Here is an 18,953-nt window from a genome sequence, read left to right on the forward strand (position 1 = left end):
GTGGGTTTGGTCAAATGTATAATGATAGCCTGGCATGGTGGCTCACACCTGTAATCCCAGTACTTTGGGCGGCTGAGGTGGGTGGATCACGAGGTCAGGAGTTCAAGACCAGCCTGACCAATATGGTGAAGCCCTGTCTCTACTAAAAATATAAAAATTAGTCAGGTATGGTGGCGTGTGCCTGTAGTCCCAGTTACTTGGAAGGCTGAGACAGGAGAATTGCTTGAACCCGGGAGGCTGAGGTTGCAGTGAGTCAAGATCACACCATTGCACTCCAGCCTGGGTTTCAGAGCAAGACTCCTTCTCAAAATAAATAAATAAATAAATAAATAAATAAATAAATAAATGTTTAATGACGTGTCCATCATTATAGTATCATAATGGAGTAACTTCACTGCCCTAAAAATTCTCTGTGCTCAGTGTATTCGTCACTTCCTCCTCACTATCCCCTGGCAACCACTGATCTTTTTCATGTCTCTACAAGTTTGCCTTTTCCAGAATGTCGTATAGTTAAAATCATATAGTATGTAGCCTCTTCTGGTTGGTCTTTTTCATTTAGTAATATGTGTTTATGTTTCCTTGTTTCCTTTTCATGGCTTGATAGCTCATTCCTTTTTAGTGATGAATAATATTCTGTTATCTGGATGTAGCAGTTTATCCATTCACCTACTGAAGGGCATCTTGGTTGCTTCCAAGTTTGGGCAATTATGAATAAAGTTGCTATAAATAAATGTCTGTGTGCAGGTTTTTTTTGTGGACACAAATTCTCAACTCCTAAGGGCTTTTTTTTTTTTTTTTTTAAGCTATCCAATTGGCAAGAATGGTGAAGTTTAACACTTTGTTGTTGAAGAGGATGTGGGGAAATAGGTAATCTAAAATAGTGAAGACACACACCCTTTGGCCTCATAATTCTCCTTCCAGGAATCTATTGGACAGATATACGTACACATGCATAGAGGGATGTTTGCACAAGGATATTCTCTGCAGCATTATTTGTTGTAGCAAAGGGTTGGAAAGAATTTAAATGTCTGTCAATAGTGGACTTGCCAAATAAGTTATGGCACACCATTTCAGTGGCTGTCATATGGGATTGTCAAAACAAATAAGGTCAATCAATAAGAACCGATATGGAAAAATACCTAAGATTTTTGTTGTTGAGATAGAGTCTTACTCTGTCACCCAGGCTGGAGTGCAGTGGCGCAATGTCAGCTCACTGCAGCCTCGACCTCCCGGGTTCAAGCCATTCTCTCATTTCCACCTCCCTAGTAGCTGTGACTACAGGTGTGTGGCACCACACCTGGCTAATATTTTTGTATTTGTAGAGATGAGATCTTGCTATGTTGCTCAGGCTGGTCTCAAACCCCTGTGCTCAAGTGATCCCTCCACCTCAGCCTCCCAAAGTGCTGGGATTATAGCCACTGCCAGGCCAATACCTAAGACATTTGAAGTGAAAAAGTCAGTAACAGGATGGACCATGGTGTACTACCATTTATGTAAAAATGGATAAGGGTCTTATCCATTTTTGGAGCCAGACTGCCTTGGCTTAAATCCCAGCTCCACCACTTTCTAGCTATGTAACCTGGGAAAAGTTGCCTGTTCCTCAGTTTCCTCAGCTGTCGCCCTCAGAGGGTTATCAGGGAAAGGAAGGAGTTTACTTCTCCCTTTTATATTTTTGAATATTTTAAAACCATGGGACTATGTTAACCTATTTTTTTCTTTTCTTTTCTTTTCTTTTTTTTTTTTTTAGACAAGGTCTCTGTCACCCAGACTGGAGCACAGCAGCATGACGATACCTCACTGCAGCCTCCTCCATCTCCTGACCTCAAGCGATCCTCCCACCTCCTGAGTAGCTGGGACTACAGGCACCTGTCGTCATGCCTGGCTAATTTTTAATTTCTTGTAAGACAGGGTTTTGCTATATCGCCCAGGCTGGTCACAAACTCCTGGGCTCAAGTAATGCTCCTGCCTTGGCCTCCCAAAGTGTTGAGATTACAGGCATAAGCCACAGCCCCTGGCCTACCTAATTTTTTTTTTTTTGGTTGAGATGAGATTTTGCTACATTGCCCAGGCTGGTCACAAACTCCTGGCCTCAGGCAATCCTCCCACCTCAGCCTCCCAAAGTGCTGGGATTATAGGTATAAGCCACTGCGCCTGGCCTACCTCATTTTATTTTAATTAAAAATTCTAATCAAAGAAGGTATACGAGTAGCAAATAAACACATGGAAAAGATGCTCAACATCATCATTAGGGAAATGCATATTCAGGCCACAGTGAGATACCACCTCATACTTATTCGTGTGGCTAAAATGATAAAGCCTGACAATACCAAGTGCTGGTGAAGATGTGGAGCAGCTGGAATTTTCATGTGCTGCTGGCGGGAATGTAAAATGCTATGACCACTTTGGAAAACAAGATGGCACTTTCTTATCAAGTGAAACATGCACCCACTGCACCTTCACAGTGACCTGTAATTTCAGTCCTAGGAATTGACCCAAGAGGAATAAAAACCTATGTACTTGAATGTTCTTAACAGCTTCCTTCAAAATAGCCCAAAACTTGAAACCACCCCCAAGTTCATCAACCTGGAAATGGATAGCCAAACTGGTATATCCATACAATGATATAAAAAGAAATGAACTATTGATACTCGGAACAACATTGATGAATTACGCTAAATGAAAACATTTACATTATACTAAGTGAGAGAATCCAGAAACAGAAACCTTGGCTGGGCACGGTGGCTCACTCCTGTAATCTCAGCACTTTGGGAGGCTGAGGTAGGTGGATCACTTGCGGTCAGGTGTTCGAGACCCATCTGGCAAACATGGCAAAACCCCATCTCTACTAAAAATACAAAAAATTAGCAGGGCTTGGTGGCATGCACCTGTAATCCCAGCTACTTGGGAGGCTGAGGTAGAATTGCTTGAACCCGGGAGGTGGAGGTTGCAGTGAGCCAAGATCCTGTCACTGCACTGCAGCCTGGGCAACAGAGCGAGACCCTGTCTCAAAAAACAAAACAAAATAAAACAAAACAAAAAAACCCACAACATCCAAATACTGTATGTTTCTGTTACAGTAGGTAGGCAGACATGAGCAGGGCAGGAGAGGGCTCCCCCCGATCCACAGACCAGGACTGTCAGGCAACAATCAGATGATGGTCAGGCAGCTGTTAAGCTGTTCTCTAAAATAATAATTGGTCACAGCCGGGGCCAGGGAAAGACAGTCTACCAATAGATAGAAAAACCTGAAACTAGTGAAGAGCATCTTCCCAATAAGCTCTTGGGAGTTGAGCGAGTGGGCTCAAGCTTGCTCGTTAACAGGCAAAATGGCAGAGTTTAACTGATACATGGCCTTCTAGGAACATTCGGCCGGTAAGGGAAGAATGCCTCATGTAGGCATATGTACAACTCCAGTAAGCACAGTATGCATGCAGCCCCTCCCAAGCGCTGGCAGGTCACTGTACATGCAGACAGCCCACCCCAACAGAAGAATCAGGGAACAGATACAAGACCCTGGAAGTATGCCGACATATAAAACCCTAAGTCAAAAGGTCCAACCATGCACTTGACCTCTCTCAAGTCGCCTGCTTGGCCCTCTTCCAAGTGTACTTTCCTTGCTTTTGTTCCTGCTGTAAAGCTTGATAATAAACTTACCCTCCTGCTCTAAAAATTGCCTTGGTCTCTCACTCTACCTTATGTCCCTTGGATGATTTCTTTCTTCCAAGGAGGCAAGAATTGAGGTTGCTGCACTCATACAGATTCGTGACTGTTACAGTTCCATTTATAGAAAATTCTAGAAAAGGCAAAATCATAGTGATAAGAAGTGGATTAGTGGTTGCTAGGGAGTAGGAGTAGGGAGGGCTTGAGAGCAAAGAGGTGCAAGGGAACTTTAGAGGGAGTGAAATATTCTATATTATGGTAGTGGTGGTCGTTCCATGACTGTATATTGTCAAAACTCAAATTAGATTAAAGAAATTGTGAATTTGGGCCAGGCACAGTGGCCCATGCCTATAATCCTAGCACTCTGGGAGGCCGAGGCTGGTGTATAACCTGAAGTCAGGAGTTCGAGACCAGCCTGGCCAACATGGTGAAACCCTGTCTCTACTATGAATACAAAAATTAGCCAGGCGTGGTGGCATGCGCCTGTAATCCCAGCTACTTGGGAGGCTGAGGCAGGGGAATCACTTGAACCCAGGAGGTGGAGATTGCAGTGAGCTGAGATCACACCACTGCACACCAGCCTGGGCTACAGAGTGAGACTCCATCTCAAAACAAAACAAAACAAAACAAAACAACAGGCTTCGTCTAACAACTATACATTTTTTTTAGAAGGATGGCCTGGCCTAAAAGGCTCAGGGACAGAGGCATGGCCTGGTCTCTAATGTTTGGTGGCAGGGAAATTAAACAGGACGAGGCTGGGAAGGGCCCATTTGGTTGGATGCTTTTGTGGCTCTTTTGCTGGGGCATCTTGGTCGGGAAGGGATGGAGTGGATCCCAAACTGTAAGGAGTAAAAGAGTCAATGTGGGGTGAATAAGGGGAGGTAGCCATCTGAGATCAACTTCCAAGAAATTTGTCTGTTCATAGATAATGGAATAAACATGACCCAACCTCTCTGGTTACAAAAAAAATGCAGATTAAAAGGACAACACTGTGACTTATCTGCTTGGTACAGTCTGATAGCGTAGGCAGCCCTGGGTGTAGGAAAGTGGTGCGTAATCTTTGCAGAAAGCAATTTGAAATAAAAGGACTCTCTCTTCTCAAAGTGTAAGCTCTAGGCCGGGCGCGGTGGCTCACGCCTGTAATCCCAGTAACTTGGGAGGCCGAGGTGGGAGGATCATTGAGGCCAGGAGTTTAAGACCAGCCTGGGCAACATGGTGAAACCCCATCTCTACTAAAAATACAAAAATTAGCTGGGTGTGGTGTCGCACATCTGTAATCCCAGCTACTCGGGAGGCTGAGGCACGAGAATCACTTGAGCCTGGGAGGCAGAGGTTGCAGTGAGCCAAGATCGCACCACTGCATTCCGGCCTGCGCAGCAGAGTGAGACTCTGTCTCAAAAAACAGCAACAACAACAACAAAAATCCCCAAAAAAGTGTAAATTTTTTGACCTGGCTGCTCCGGTAGGAATTTATCCTAAGGAAATAGTTTGGCAAAGGCAGTGGTGAATCAAAGTGTCATTTATAACATAAACCTATAGAAACAACCTATGTATCCAGCAATAGAGGATTGGCTGAGTGAAATAATGGTTTGTTCATCCCAGAATTTGCTGTCAGCTTTAACCTGTTTTGATCTACACAATCGTGTGGTGGAGGAAAGGATTGGTGAGTGGGAAATGGGGATGGGAGGGAGATTTTTGCTAAATATTCTTTTCTACCTTTTGTATGTTGAACCATGTGAATCTATTACCTATCAAAAGGTTAAAATAAAAGTGTTAATATGATAAAAATTATGATCTTGAGCTATAATTGCCAACATGAAAGGCCATTTATAATACACAATTTAGTGGGAAAAGCAGATTGTAGGACAGGGTGAGCATATTTTTGTAAAAAAGATATATATATACATATTTACATGGGTAAACACTGCAAGAGAAAAGCAAAATGTCACCTATAGTTGTGCCTGGATCGTGGTTTTTGGTGATTGTGGGTTTTTTCTCTTTTATATTTGTATTTTCTAATTTTTAAAAGAATGATGAATGAAGGTATTGTATAATTTAAAACACACACTTTTTGGACATTAGTGGGAAAACTGGTGAAACTGAATAAAGTCTATAGTTCAGTTTAAAGTTTTGTACCAACATTTATTTCTTAGTTTTGACACACGTCCCATGGCTCTTTAAGCCACAGTAACATCAGGAGAAACTGGGTAAAGGGTATACGGAAACTGTCCATACTATTTTTGCAATTCATCCATAGAGCTAAACTGATTTAAAGCAAAAAGCCTTTTTTGTTTGTTTGTTTTAAGGAAATTGGGTCTTGTTCTCTCGTCCAGGCTGGAGTGCAGTAACACAATCACCGTTCATTGCAGCCTCAACCTCTCAGGTCAAGTGATCCTCCCACCTCAGCCTCCCAAGTAGCTGGGACTACAGGTACACACCACCATGCCCAGCTAATTTTTGTTTTTTTTTTGTAGAGACAGGGTCTTGCTACATTGCCAGGGCTGGCCTGGAGCTCCTGGGCACAAGCCATCCTCTTGATTCGGTCTCCCAAAGTGTTGAGATTACAGGTGTTGGCCACTGAGCCTGGCCCAAAAAGCCTTTTAAGAAAAGTTTTTAGCCGGACACAGTGGTTCACGCCTGTGATCCCAGCACTTCAGGACGCTGAGGCAGGCAGGTCACTTGAGGTCAGGAGTTCGAGACCAGCCTGGCCAACATGGTGAAACCCTGTCTCTACTAATAAAAATATGGAATTAGCCGGGCGTGGTGGTGCACATCTGTAATCCCAGCTATTCAGAAGGCTGAGGCAGGAGAATGGCTTGAATCTGGGAGACGGAAGTTGCATTGAGCTGAGATCACACCATAGCACTACAGCTTGAGTGACAAGAGCGAAACTCTATCTCCAAAAAAAAAAAAAAAGTTGCTTTTAAAATAAGTTTACTTAACTGGGTGTGGTGGCACACACTTGTGGTCCCAACTACTCTGGAGGCTGAGGATTGCTTCAGCCCAGGAGTTCAAGACTGCAGCGAGCCAAGATCACACCACCGCATTCCAGCCTGGGCGACAGAACAAGATCCTACCTCTTAAAAAAAAAAAAAAATTTATGACAGAAATGTCTCACAAGCAGGCTGGGTGTGGTGGTTCATGCCTGTAATCCCAGAACTTTGGGAGGGTGAGGTGGGTGGATCACCTGAGGTCAGGAGTTTGAGACTAGCCTGGCCAACATGGTGAAACCCAGTCTCTACTAAAAATACAAAAATTAGCTGGGCATGGTGGTGCACGCCTGTAATCCCAGCTACTTGGGAGGTTGAGGCGGGAGAATCACTTGAACCCAGGAGGTGGAGGTTGTAGTGAGCTGAGGTTGAGCCACAGCACTCCAGCCTGGGCAACAAGAGTGAGACTCCCTCAAAAAAAAAAAAAAAAAAAGAATAGGAGGGGAGCTGTGGGATAACAAGGGGGATGAACAGTGGGTGGGAATGGGCTAGGGTAGAAGAGGCACCCCCTTCTCCAACGTTGGAGGGCAAAGAACAAAGATAAGAGGGGATATAAGTGAAGTTTCACTCATGCCAACACACCTTACTTTTCTCTGGAAAGTCAGGGCCAGCTCACCTGCTGAGGCTTATGGGGATGAGCAAAGGGTGGGGATTGTGAACAGCAGAGAAGTTCTGGAATCCAAAATGAGATATTGGATTCCAGAAATTACATGAAAGAACACTGTTTTCCAATTATCCCAGGAGATAAGTCACTTCAAAATTGTTAAAATTAAGGGGCCCTTTTGGCCTCCAACCCCTATATATTGAGTCAGAAATTCCACGGAAGAGATCTGATATCTTCACATTTAACAAGCACCCCAGGTTCTTGAGGAATGTCTGAGGGGCACTAAGGTAAAGGAATGCTGAACCCTGGCCACTGAAAGTGTGCTCAGAGGACCAGTAGCTTCCTTTTTTATTTTGTTTTGTTTTGCTTGAGATGGAGTTTCGCCCTTGTCACCCAGGCTGGAGTGCAATGTCAGGATCTTGACTCACTGCAACCTCTGCCTCCAGCGTTCAAGCAATTCTCCTGCCTCAGCCTCTCGAGTAGCTGGGATTACAGGTGCCCACCATCACACCCAGCTTATTTTTGTATTGTTAGTAGAGACGGGGTTTTGCCATGTTGGTCAGGCTGGTCTAGAACTCCTGACCTCAGGTGATTCATCTCCCTCGGCCTTCCAAAGTGTTGGGATTACAGGCGTAAGCCACCGGCGCCAGGCCGATGGCCAGTAGCTTCTGCCTCACCTGGGAGCCAGTTAGAACCGCACACCTCATTCCAGACCTAATAGATCAGAGTCTGCATTTTAAATTGGATCCCTAACGGTTCATATGCAGATCAAAGTTTGAGAAGCATTATGCTAAGTAACTGCCATAACCATAAATGTGTAACTGATCAATTGGTATAATTACACAATTTTCCCCAGCGGGGCTAATGAGCCCACTAGCCGAAAGAGAGAAACTCCCATTTGCACTGTTCCAGGGTTGCAAGGGTGAAAAGGTAGGGAGGTGTTGAATGCGTGGCTAACGTGTTTGACTATGAGGTCTCCTATAGAAAGAAGATGGAGACGGCGGATGAGTTGGGAGTTTAGGGAAGGCTGAGGGGGTCTGGAGATTCCGATTGGGCCAAGAAAGAGGGTAGAGAACAAAAGTAGGAAAAGTGGAGGAGGCCGGGCGCAGTGGCTCATGCCTGTAATCCCAACACTTTGGGAGGCCGAAGCGGGTGGATCACTTGAGGTCAGGAGTTCGAGACCAACCTGACCAACATGGTGAACCCCGTCTCTACTAAAAATACAAAAAAATTAGTCGGGCATGGTAGATGGAGCCTGTAATCCCAGCTACTCGGGAGGCTGAGGCAGGAAAATCCCTTGGACCCCAGAGGTGGAGGTTGTGGTGAACCGAGATCTCACCACTGCACTCCAGCCTGGGCGACAGGACTAACCCCCTCTCAAAAACAAAAACAAAAACAAAAAAGTGGAGGGATGGGAGGTATTTCATATCAAAGGTGTAGCTTTGGGAATGTGTGGCTACCAAAGACTGAAGAGGAAAGTTACTGGAGTTGAGGAACTCAAAGAATTGTGAGGTCTCCTGATTGAGTGGGTCATTCAGAATTCAAGTACAATTTGCTCAAGATGAGGACTTAGGCTTGTTTGCTCGGCCACTGTTCTTTGGGGAATCTACATGGTGTGGGTGACACGCACCTTTATCCAGGATGGGCACGTGACTCAAACATGGCCAATGAGCGTGTCATCCTCTGACCGCTGTGATTGGTTCAAAGCTGGGCATGTGACCCAAACAGGACCAATCAGAATCCCTTGCTGGGTTTGATATATGAATGCAGGCCGAAGGAGGATCTCGTTTTCTTAGATATGAATGAGCTGGAAAAGCAGTAGAGGCTTAGAAGGGTGAGTGGTTGTCAGGAGTGAGTGGTTGTCAGAGGCCATCTTCGCACCCTGTGGAGAGACGTGATCTCAGAAGTCAAGGAGATCAGGGGAATGGAGGAGGGTGATGGATGGGACCCTGATGACTGAACATTGCGTCCATCTGCCCTTAAAGCTGGAGGCATCTAGATGGTTCATTTAAGTGAGTCACAATAACCCCCTCCCCCACTCTTTACCAAAACCAGTGTGAGCTGGGGTGTCTGCCACACCTGAAAAAGCACAAATAAGGCTGGATGCCGTGGCTCAGGTCCATAATCCCAGAGCTTTGGGAGGCCAAGGAGGGAGGATCACTTGAGGCCAGTAGTTCAAGACCAGCCTGGCAACACAGTGAGAACTCATTTTTACAAAAAATTAAAAAAATTTTTTTTTCTTTTAATTAGCCAGGCGTGGTGGTCCATGCCTGTAGTCCCAGCTACTCAGAAGGCTGAGGCAGGAGAATCGCTTGAGCCCAAGGAGCAGGGGCTTCAGTGAGCTATTATGGTGCCACTGCACTCCAACCTGGGTCGCAGAGCAAGACTCCGTCTCAAAAAAAAAAGCGTAAATGCAAGGAGCAAACAGGGCAGCAGGGGCTGAAGTCTTTAGGGGATGTAAACGGTCCTGGGTGATGGTGGGTGGTGTTGGCAAGGGTGAAAGAAGTGGTATGTTGGTGCCGGGGGCTTCAAAGGAGGAAGGCTGTAAATAGTGCAGTGGAAGTGGCAGAGACAGCCTGGGAAAATGTCAAGATCACCTTGAGGAAGCCTGTGGACAAGGTAGCAGACTGCAGCCTCCACACAAAGCCTGACATTGAGGGAGGACCATCAGGACCGGAGACCTGTACACGAACTGAGCCTGGCCCTTATTCGGGTTTAACCCTGATCCTGACCACAGATTGACCCCTGATCCTGACTGCACTGGGATCTCCTCCGGCCATTGGCTTACCCTCGACTCAGGCCCCATGCCAAGCTCTGATCCTGTCCTTTTTCTCTCCCTCCTTTCATACTCAGTGTAAAGACCCTGGTGCATGCTGGCTGGCCCACGGCCATCATAATCTCTCCGTATTTCATGAGCTGCATCCATCACTCGCCAAGGTCAAGAACATTATTCTAAGATCTCAAGCCATGGTCCAGAAAGCCATATCCAGTTTTCCACTTAAAGAAGGAGCTAATGACCTCCTAAATCCTCGTTTCTTTTTCAACATCTCTGCCCCAAGGGAAGATGTGATGAGGACATCCCCTTGACTCCCAAGATATTCTGTAAGGCCATCAATTTCCATAAACTGTCCATTGAGGGTGGGCTGGCATTTGCCTGCCCCACTCCCCAGATCTGCACGAACGTGGGGGCTCCTTAGATGTCCAATTTTGTCATTTTTCAGGTGCCTAGCCTTAAGCCAGAAAATTTAAGTCAATAATAGCAGGCCCCAGAAAACTCCCTTGAGGATCTTCAGGAGTTACAAAGCTGAGTTGCACTTATTATTATTATGTTAAAGTTCAAGATATAGCAGCTTTAAAAACCAGAAGATCCCAGAGGACATTTCCCTGTGGTCCTAAAAGTTCTTTACAGCATCTGCCTCTAGGGCAGCAGAAGAAAAAAACTGTAGTTGGCAATGCTTACCCAACCTTAGCCCATTCAGCTGCCGTAGGTGGCCTTACTAATGTCTGATGCATGGTAAATACCTAATGTTATAAAAACAACAACAAAAACCCAACACTAAAAAATTCTGCTGAGGATCTTTCATGAGCCAGGCCCTCCGCCAAGTGCTCAGAATCAACCTTATCTCACTTTATCCTCAAAATAAGCTTAGGCAGTAAAAACTGTCATTACCCATCCCCACCTCCACCTGCTTTTATGGATGAGAAAACTGGGGCAGAGACTGGTTAAGAAACTGGCCCAGAGTCATACAGCTAATAAGTGTTGGAACTTGGATTTGAACCAGGCAGTCTGACTGCAGGGCTTAAAAAATAATTATGGATTGCTTCTTGGCCTTTTGGCTAAGATCAAGTGTAAAAAATAATTACAGGATACATGTGTAGTAGAATGGATGGATGGATATGTGAATGGATGGATGGATGAATGGATAGATGAATACGTGAATGGATGAGTGAGTGGATGGATGAGTGGATGGATGGATATGTGAATGAATGGATGGATGAGTGGATGGATGGACAGATACGTGAATGGATGAGTGAGTAGATGAATGGATGGATGCATGGATATGTGACTGGATGGATGGAGGAATGGATGCACTGATATGTGAATGGATGGATGGATGAGTGGACAGATGAACAGATATGTGAAAGGACGAGTGAGTGGATGGATGGATGGATGGATGGATATGTGAATGGAAGAGTGAGCGGATGAATGGATGAAAGGATGGATATGTGAATGGAAGGAAAATGGATGAACAAGTTAATGTCAGATGATTCAGAGGCTGGAGGTATTCGGGAGGCAGAAGTGTGTTCTGAGGCTGGCAGGGATCTGGGGACTGACTGGCTGCAGAAGGTTGGCAGGCAAACACAGATAGCCAGCCTCACTGTCTTGCCAAAACTCCCTTTGCCTTTCTTCTTTTTCTCATGTTTGTCCTTGAATCTCTTTCATGTTGCTGGGTTGGAAAATCCTCTGAGCTGGCTTGAGTTACCCCATGTAAGAAAAGAGAGCCCAGATGGTATCTCTTGGAAGCCTGTCACTGCTGGAGTAATGGCTGGTCTTTATTTTCTTCTTTGTGCTTTTCTGAAAATGCCCAATTTTCTATAGTGTGGAATGGGGTATCTATTGTTGTGCTAAACCCTGGTGGCTCTTGGGCAATCAATCCTTACCCTCCTCTTTTAATGTGTGACTTTTAGGGGGAGGGCTGCTCTCCCAATTCAGAAGTACACACAAAATCCAGGCCTGGCAAACCACAATATTTTCATTCCTTTGGCCACAGTGATTGGTTCAAGAAAAGCCCCACGACCTAAGTATGTCCAATGCAAGCCCATTCAATAATTTGGGGTTTTGAAATAGTTGTAAGACAGAAGTTCTCTTTCTTTGGGTGAGGGGAGTGCTAAGAGATAGTACACATGTCTAGGGTTTCTAGCACCCATCTTGACACTGTATGGCAAGTGTGTCTGAGAATGGAGCTAACATAAGGGAAGACAAATGAGAGACAGAACTTAGAGTTCAGATCTCATCTTCTGAATTCCTGGATCCAGCCATACCTGAAGCAGAGACCCATGGACTTTTCAATTATGTGAGCCTATATGTATTTACTTTTTCTTAATCAAATGTAATTTAGGCTTTTACCACTCACAGACAAGATTCCAAACACAATATTTACTACTTTTCTATAACTACAAATAAAAATGTATTTTTAATTATGTTATTACCAGTCATGGAGGCTCATGCTTGTAATCTCAGCACTTTGGGAGGCTGAGGCAGATGGAGCCCAGGAGTTCGAGACCAGCCTGGACAACATGGTAAGACTCCATCTCTGCGAAAAATACAAAAATTAGCCAGGTGTGGCTACTGACTATATGCTTGCTTGTAGTCCCAGCTACTTGGGAGGCTGAGGTGGAAGGATTGAGCCTGGGAGGTTGGGGCTACAGTGAACTACGATGGTAACATTGCACTCCAGCCTGGGTGACAGAGTGAGACCCTGTCTCAAATAATAATAATAATAATAATAATAATATGGTTGTTAAAAAAGAACAAAAGACAACTGTCAGATCCCTGAGTACATGCAATCATTTAACAAAGAGAGCTGTTGAACAACAGTTTGTCAGACAAACACCTGCCCATCTGGCCAGAGGTATGAGCAGATGAGGCTGGGAAAATTCCACTGGGAATGTCCCTGGAGGAGGGTGAAGGAGCGTTTTAACAATCAGTTCTGTTTCACCTCCTCCTGCTACTCCTTCCAGCTTGCAGCTGGGCACAATGGGGCGCCTTCAGTCTGCAGCCCGCAATTAGAGCACACGTCTCAGGAATCCTGCTGACCCAGACCCCTTCTCCACCCTGGGCCTGTCCTGCCTTGGGAGCGAAGGAGCTAAAACCGTTCCTCCGTTTCCTAGGAGGTAGCGGTGGCTGCGTGAGACAGAGGTGGGCCTGGAGGGGACATTCCCAGGGCAGCCACCCTGGGGAATGCCAGGCCGATCATTTCTTGGGGATGCCTCCGTGGAGGAGGGGACAGAGCCAGAAAGATATTTGCACCCTGGGGACATTTCCATGAATGCTAGGTTGCTTTTAGGATGTGTTGTGAACATCCATGCAACACCTGTGTTAACACCCACTCATCATTTTCTTTCTTTTCTAAGATTTTTTTTCTAAGACAAGGTTTTGCTTTGTCACCCAAGCTGGAGTGCAGTGGCATGAGCATACTCACTGTAGCCATTGGGAGGCTGAGATGGGAGAATCACCTGAGTCTGGGAAGTCAAGGCTGCAGTGAGCTGTGATCATGCCACTGTACTCACTCTACCCTGGAGTGAAACAAACAAACAAACAAAAAGCAAAGCAAACATCTGGGTTTCTACTGCCACTTAAGGTGAGAAATAGCTCCTTGCTACCCAGTTTTCCAGATACCCTGCGTACCTCTAGTCACTTCTACTTTCTTCTCCACTACTCCAGCCCCAGGCCAGAAGTTTCTGCGCTTCTAACTTGCTCAGTCAGAACTGTGCTCTTCTAACTATGCTCAGTGCATCTTGCTTTTCTTTGTAATTTCACTTATTATTTTTCATTAGGTCAACTCGCTCTCTTTTCATTTAAATAAATTTAGTTTTTGGATTTTTTACTTTTTTAATCACATAACTCTTTTTTTTTTTTTTTTTAGACAGAGTTTCACTCTTGTTACCCAGGGTGGAGTTCAGTGGCATGATCTCAGCTCATTGCAACCTCCGCCTCCTGGGTTCAAGCCATTCTCCTGCCTCAGTCTCCTGAGTAGCTGAAATTACAGGCATCTACCACCATGCCTGGCTAATTTTTTGTATTTTTAGTAGAGACGGGGTTTCACCTTGTTGACCAGGCTGGTCTCAAACTCCTGATGTCAGCTGATCCACCCGCCTTGGCCTCCCAAAGTGCTGGGATTACAGAGGTGAGCCACCGCGCCCAGCCACATAACTCTTTTAAGTGCACAGTTCAGCAGCATTATGCCATGTAACCACCACCTCTATCTAGTTCCAAAGCTTTTTCCTTATCCGCAAAGGAAACTCCATATCCATTAAGCAATTACTCTCCATTTCTTCTCCCTGCAATCTGCTTTCTGTCTGTGAATTTATCCACTCTGAGTATTTCGTATAAATGGAATGGGACCATATATGACCTTTTGCGTCTGCTGGCTTTGTTCACTTAGAGTGATGTTTTCAGGGTTCATTCATATGTCAGTAGTTCATTCTTTTTAAACTTTTTGTTTTATTTTTATAGATTTAGGGATACAAATGCAGTTGTGTTATATGGATATATTGCATTATTAGTGAAGTCTGGGCTTCTAGTGTAGCTGTCACCTGAACACTGTACATTGTCTCCAATAGGTAGTGTTTCATTCCTCATCCCCCTCCCACCTTCCTACCTTTAGGAGTTCATTTCTTTTTAATGGGTGAATAATATTCTGCTGGGAATACACTTATTTTATTTATTTGTTTGTTTATTTATTTATTTATTTATTTATTTATTTATTTATTTTTGAGACAGAGTCTTGCTCTGTTGCCCAGACTGCAGTGGTGCGATCTTGGCTCACTACCTCCACTTCCTGGGTTCGAGCAATTCTCCTGTCTAGCATCCCAAGTAGCTGGGATTACAGGGGCACGCCACCACACCTAGTTAATTTTTGTATTTTTAGTAGAAAGAGGGTTTCACCATGTTGGCCAGGCTGGTCTCGAACTCCTGACCTCAAGCGATCCACCTACCTTGGCCTCCCAAAGTGCTGGGAATACAGGCATGAGCCACTGTGCCCGGCCAAGTTAAGGATCTTTAGATGTGGAAAATATCTTGAATTATCTGAGTGTACCCTAAATGTAATCACAAGTGTTTTTATTAAAAGAAGACGGAAGGAGATTTGGCAACAACAGAAGTCAATGTGATGACTGAAGTAAGAGGCTTCTCTGCTGGCTTTGAAGATGGAGGAAGGGGCCAGGAACCAAGGGATGCAGTTCTAGAAGTTTGAAAAGGCAAAAAAACAGATTTTCCCCTAGAGCCTCCAGAGGGAGCACAGCCCTGCTGATAGCTTGATTTTAGCTCCATAAGATTCATTTCAGAGCTCTGGCCTCCAGAACTGTAAGAGAATAAATTTCTGTGGTTTTAAGCTACTATGTTTGTGGTAGTTTGTTACAGCATCCACAGGAAATGAATACAGTGCTCAATAAACATTTGTTGCATGAATAAGTGATTGTTAAACTGGTGACTAAAGGAGATGCATTCTTCTATAGTACATGATCTTGCACTTTTTTTTTTTTTGGGCAAATCTCGGTCAATCAATTGACTTTTTTTTCTATTGATTACATTAAGCATTGGTTACATTAAGCAGAAGACCACTGAGAAAACAAATGCAGTGAAGAATTGATGCTGTTAAGTTCAAATTAGATAGCAAGAGAGCTAGAGAGCTACAGGCTCTGAGGCAGCTCTCTCTTTGTTAGAAAAGAGAGACGAACAGTTTTAGAAAGTATTGAAGACTCGTGAGCATCAAACCGAGATTTTGTTTTTTGTTTTTTGGGGGTTTATTTTTGAGATGAGGTCTTGCTCTGTTGCCCAGGCTGGAGTGCAGTGGTTCAATCGCAGCTCACTGTGACCTTGACCTCCCTGGCTCAAGCCATCCTCCCACCTCAGCCTCCTGAGTAGCTGGGACTACAGGCACACACCACCACACTCAGCTAATTTTTGTATATTTTTTTGTAGAGACAGAGTCTCCCTGTGTTGTGGCTGGTTTCAAACTCCTAGGCCAAGCAATCCTCCTGCCTTGGCCTCCCAAAGTGCTAGGATTCAGGCATGAGCCACCGCACTGGCTGGAACTTTGTTTTTGCACATTGGAAAATGGACTAGCTTTCTTATTCTGTTTGTCAATGATATTTGATGCTCCACTTGCAGGGGAAGACCATATAGAGAGAGTGACGTTTGCATCTGATCTTGAAGGAATGCGTGAATGAGTGGAGGATGAGTGGAGGAAGAGAGAGGGAACCATTCAGAGTTGCAGATAAGTCTGTGTGCTGCCTAAAATTATCACCATAGGGTGAGTCCTGCAACTTGAGAAACATGGCTAAGGTGTGATGGGGCAGATGGGGCACTGCCAAGAAGTGTCTAAGCAGGAGGTGCTGTGGTCCAGTCTGCACTTCAGAGACATTCTTCTGGCATAGCCTGGAGTAGGGAAGGAGGAAGGAGAGCTGGAAGAAGGAGATTTATGAAGAGGAGGGGAGCTTCCTGTCACTTCACCTTTTGTCCTTATTAAGTCTCTTTCTTAAACGTCAGAGTCTCGGAGTCTCCATCTTTGACTCTTTTCTCTTCTTTATTTATTTATTTTTTTTTGAGGTGGAGATCTTGTTCTGTTGCCCAGGCTGGAGTACAGTGACAGACTCATGGGTCACTGCAGCCCCTAACTCCTGGGCTCAGGCAATCTTCCTGCCTTGGCCTCCCAAAGTGCTGGGATTACAGGTGTGAGCCACTGCACCGAACCCTTTGCTCCTCTTCCGATCTACTTCTCCTCCATGGTGACCTAATCCACACCCCTGACTTTGTCCTGCCTGGATGATGCTCATGTCTCCATCTAGCCCAGACCTCTCTCCTGAGTTTTTAACCCCGGAAGAGATTGGCATGTTTATCTAATATCTTCCCTTGTGCAGGTTCACAGGACATAGGCTGAGTCTGCAGTGCCTCTGTTCATCAGGGAGGTGGTCCATGGGTGGCAGAACACTAGGGTCTGGGATTCAGTGACTCTCAGAGGACTAGTGAGGGTGGTGGCTCCATTTGAGAAGATCAGGGGTACATTAAGAACAGGCATTCCTGTGACTTACAAATGGAGTCGTTGTCCCTTGGAATCAGTAACTCCTGGCCATGGCAGTTGCTTATGAAAGGCGTCTGGGAATGAAGTTGTTCTACTCCATCCTCACCTTTGTCCTGGGAAAAGAAGGCCCCTCAGCTGAGTAGGCTGGATCTGAAGCTAAAGAGGGCTGGAGAAAACTTCAGGGGCAGACACAGCCTCTGGGGAAAAGCTTCTATCTGAAAGGCACAGTGCTTAAGCGCATTGGCTCTGCCTGCTAGCCTGGGCACAGCAGTTACTAGTAGTGTGGCCATGAGAACTCTTTGTGACTCCATTTCTTTTCTTTTCTCTCATTTATTTTATTTATTTATTTATTTATTTTGGAGATAAGATCTCTCTCTGTTCTCCAGGCTGGAGTGCAGTGGCACAATCTCAGCTCATTGCAGCCTCAACCTCCTGGGCTCAAGACATCCTCCTGCCTCAGGGTCCTGAGTGGCTGCTGGGACTACAGGCGTGTGCCACCATCATGCCCAGATATCTTTTTGTATTTTTTGTAGAGATGGGGTTTTGCCATGTTGCCCAGGCTGGTCTCGAATTCCTGAGCTCAAGCAATCTGCCCGCCCTGGCCTCCCAAAGTGCTGGGATTACAGGCATAAGCCACCACATCCGGCCTCCATTTCTTTATTTATGAGTTCCTGAGCTGTTAGAATTACACATGCTGATGTGTGTGAAGTGCTTAGCAGAATCCCTGGCAAACCATAAGAGCTCAATGCATATTAGCCATTGTTAGTATTGTCACTGTTTTTATAAATGCCACAAACTTTTCCTAAACACCAACACTGTACTCTGTCCTGTCCTCATCTAGGGACAAGGAGATAAGACACAATTCCTGCCTTTGCAGAACTCAGTCTAATGATAGAGACAGATGTGGATAAAAAATTATATACAGGGCCAGGCGCCATGGCTCATCCTGTAATCTCAGTACTTTGGGAGGCTGAGGCAGGAGAATAGCTTGAGTCCAGGAGTTTGAGACTAGCCTGGGCAACATAGCAGGAACCCATCTCTACAAAAAATAATAATAAAAAAATTAGCCAGACATAATGGTGTGCTTCTGTAGCTACAGCTACCTGGGAAGCTGAGGCAGGAGGATTGCTTTAGCCCAGGAGGTTGAGGCTGCAGTGAGCTATGATTGTTTGAAGTCCAGGAGTTCAAGACCAGCCTGGGCAACATAGTGAGATCTTGTCTCTATAAAAAATTTAAATATGAGCCATGGGTAGTGACATGCACCTGTAATCCAAGCTACTCAGGAGGCTGAGGCAGGAGGATTGCTTGAGCCCAGGAGGTCAAGGCTGCAGTGAGCTATGATCATGCCACTGCGCTCCAGCCTGGGTGACAGAGGCAAGACCCTGCCTGTTTCATATATATATATAATATGTATAATATGTTATATATATAATATGTGTAATATATATTATATATTATATATACATATATTATTTCATATGTATATAATATTTATATACATATATAATATATACATATATGATTTCATATTATATATATATGAAACAGGCAGGGTTTTTATATATATATATATATGTGTGTGTGTATATATATATATATATATATATATATATATATGTGAAAGTTGTATAATGGTGGAAGTTCCAACATCTTGGGGCAAGGGAAGAGGGTCAGGGAAAACTTTACAGAGGTGCTGACATTTGCAGCTGGCCTGGAAGGGTGAAGTGGAGAAGGAGGGAAGGCGATGCTGGGCACTGCAAGAGCCAAACAAGAATGGAGACAGCTGGAGCTTGCTGGGTGTGCACGCCCGTGTGCTTGGGGAGAGTTGAGCAGCTGTTGGCTTTGGATTCTCGTGGCCTTGCCTTTGACAAGCCTCACTAGAAGTGTTCCTCCATC

Source organism: Symphalangus syndactylus, chromosome 11, assembly GCF_028878055.3.
Source record: "Symphalangus syndactylus isolate Jambi chromosome 11, NHGRI_mSymSyn1-v2.1_pri, whole genome shotgun sequence".
Classification (NCBI taxonomy): domain Eukaryota; kingdom Metazoa; phylum Chordata; class Mammalia; order Primates; family Hylobatidae; genus Symphalangus; species Symphalangus syndactylus.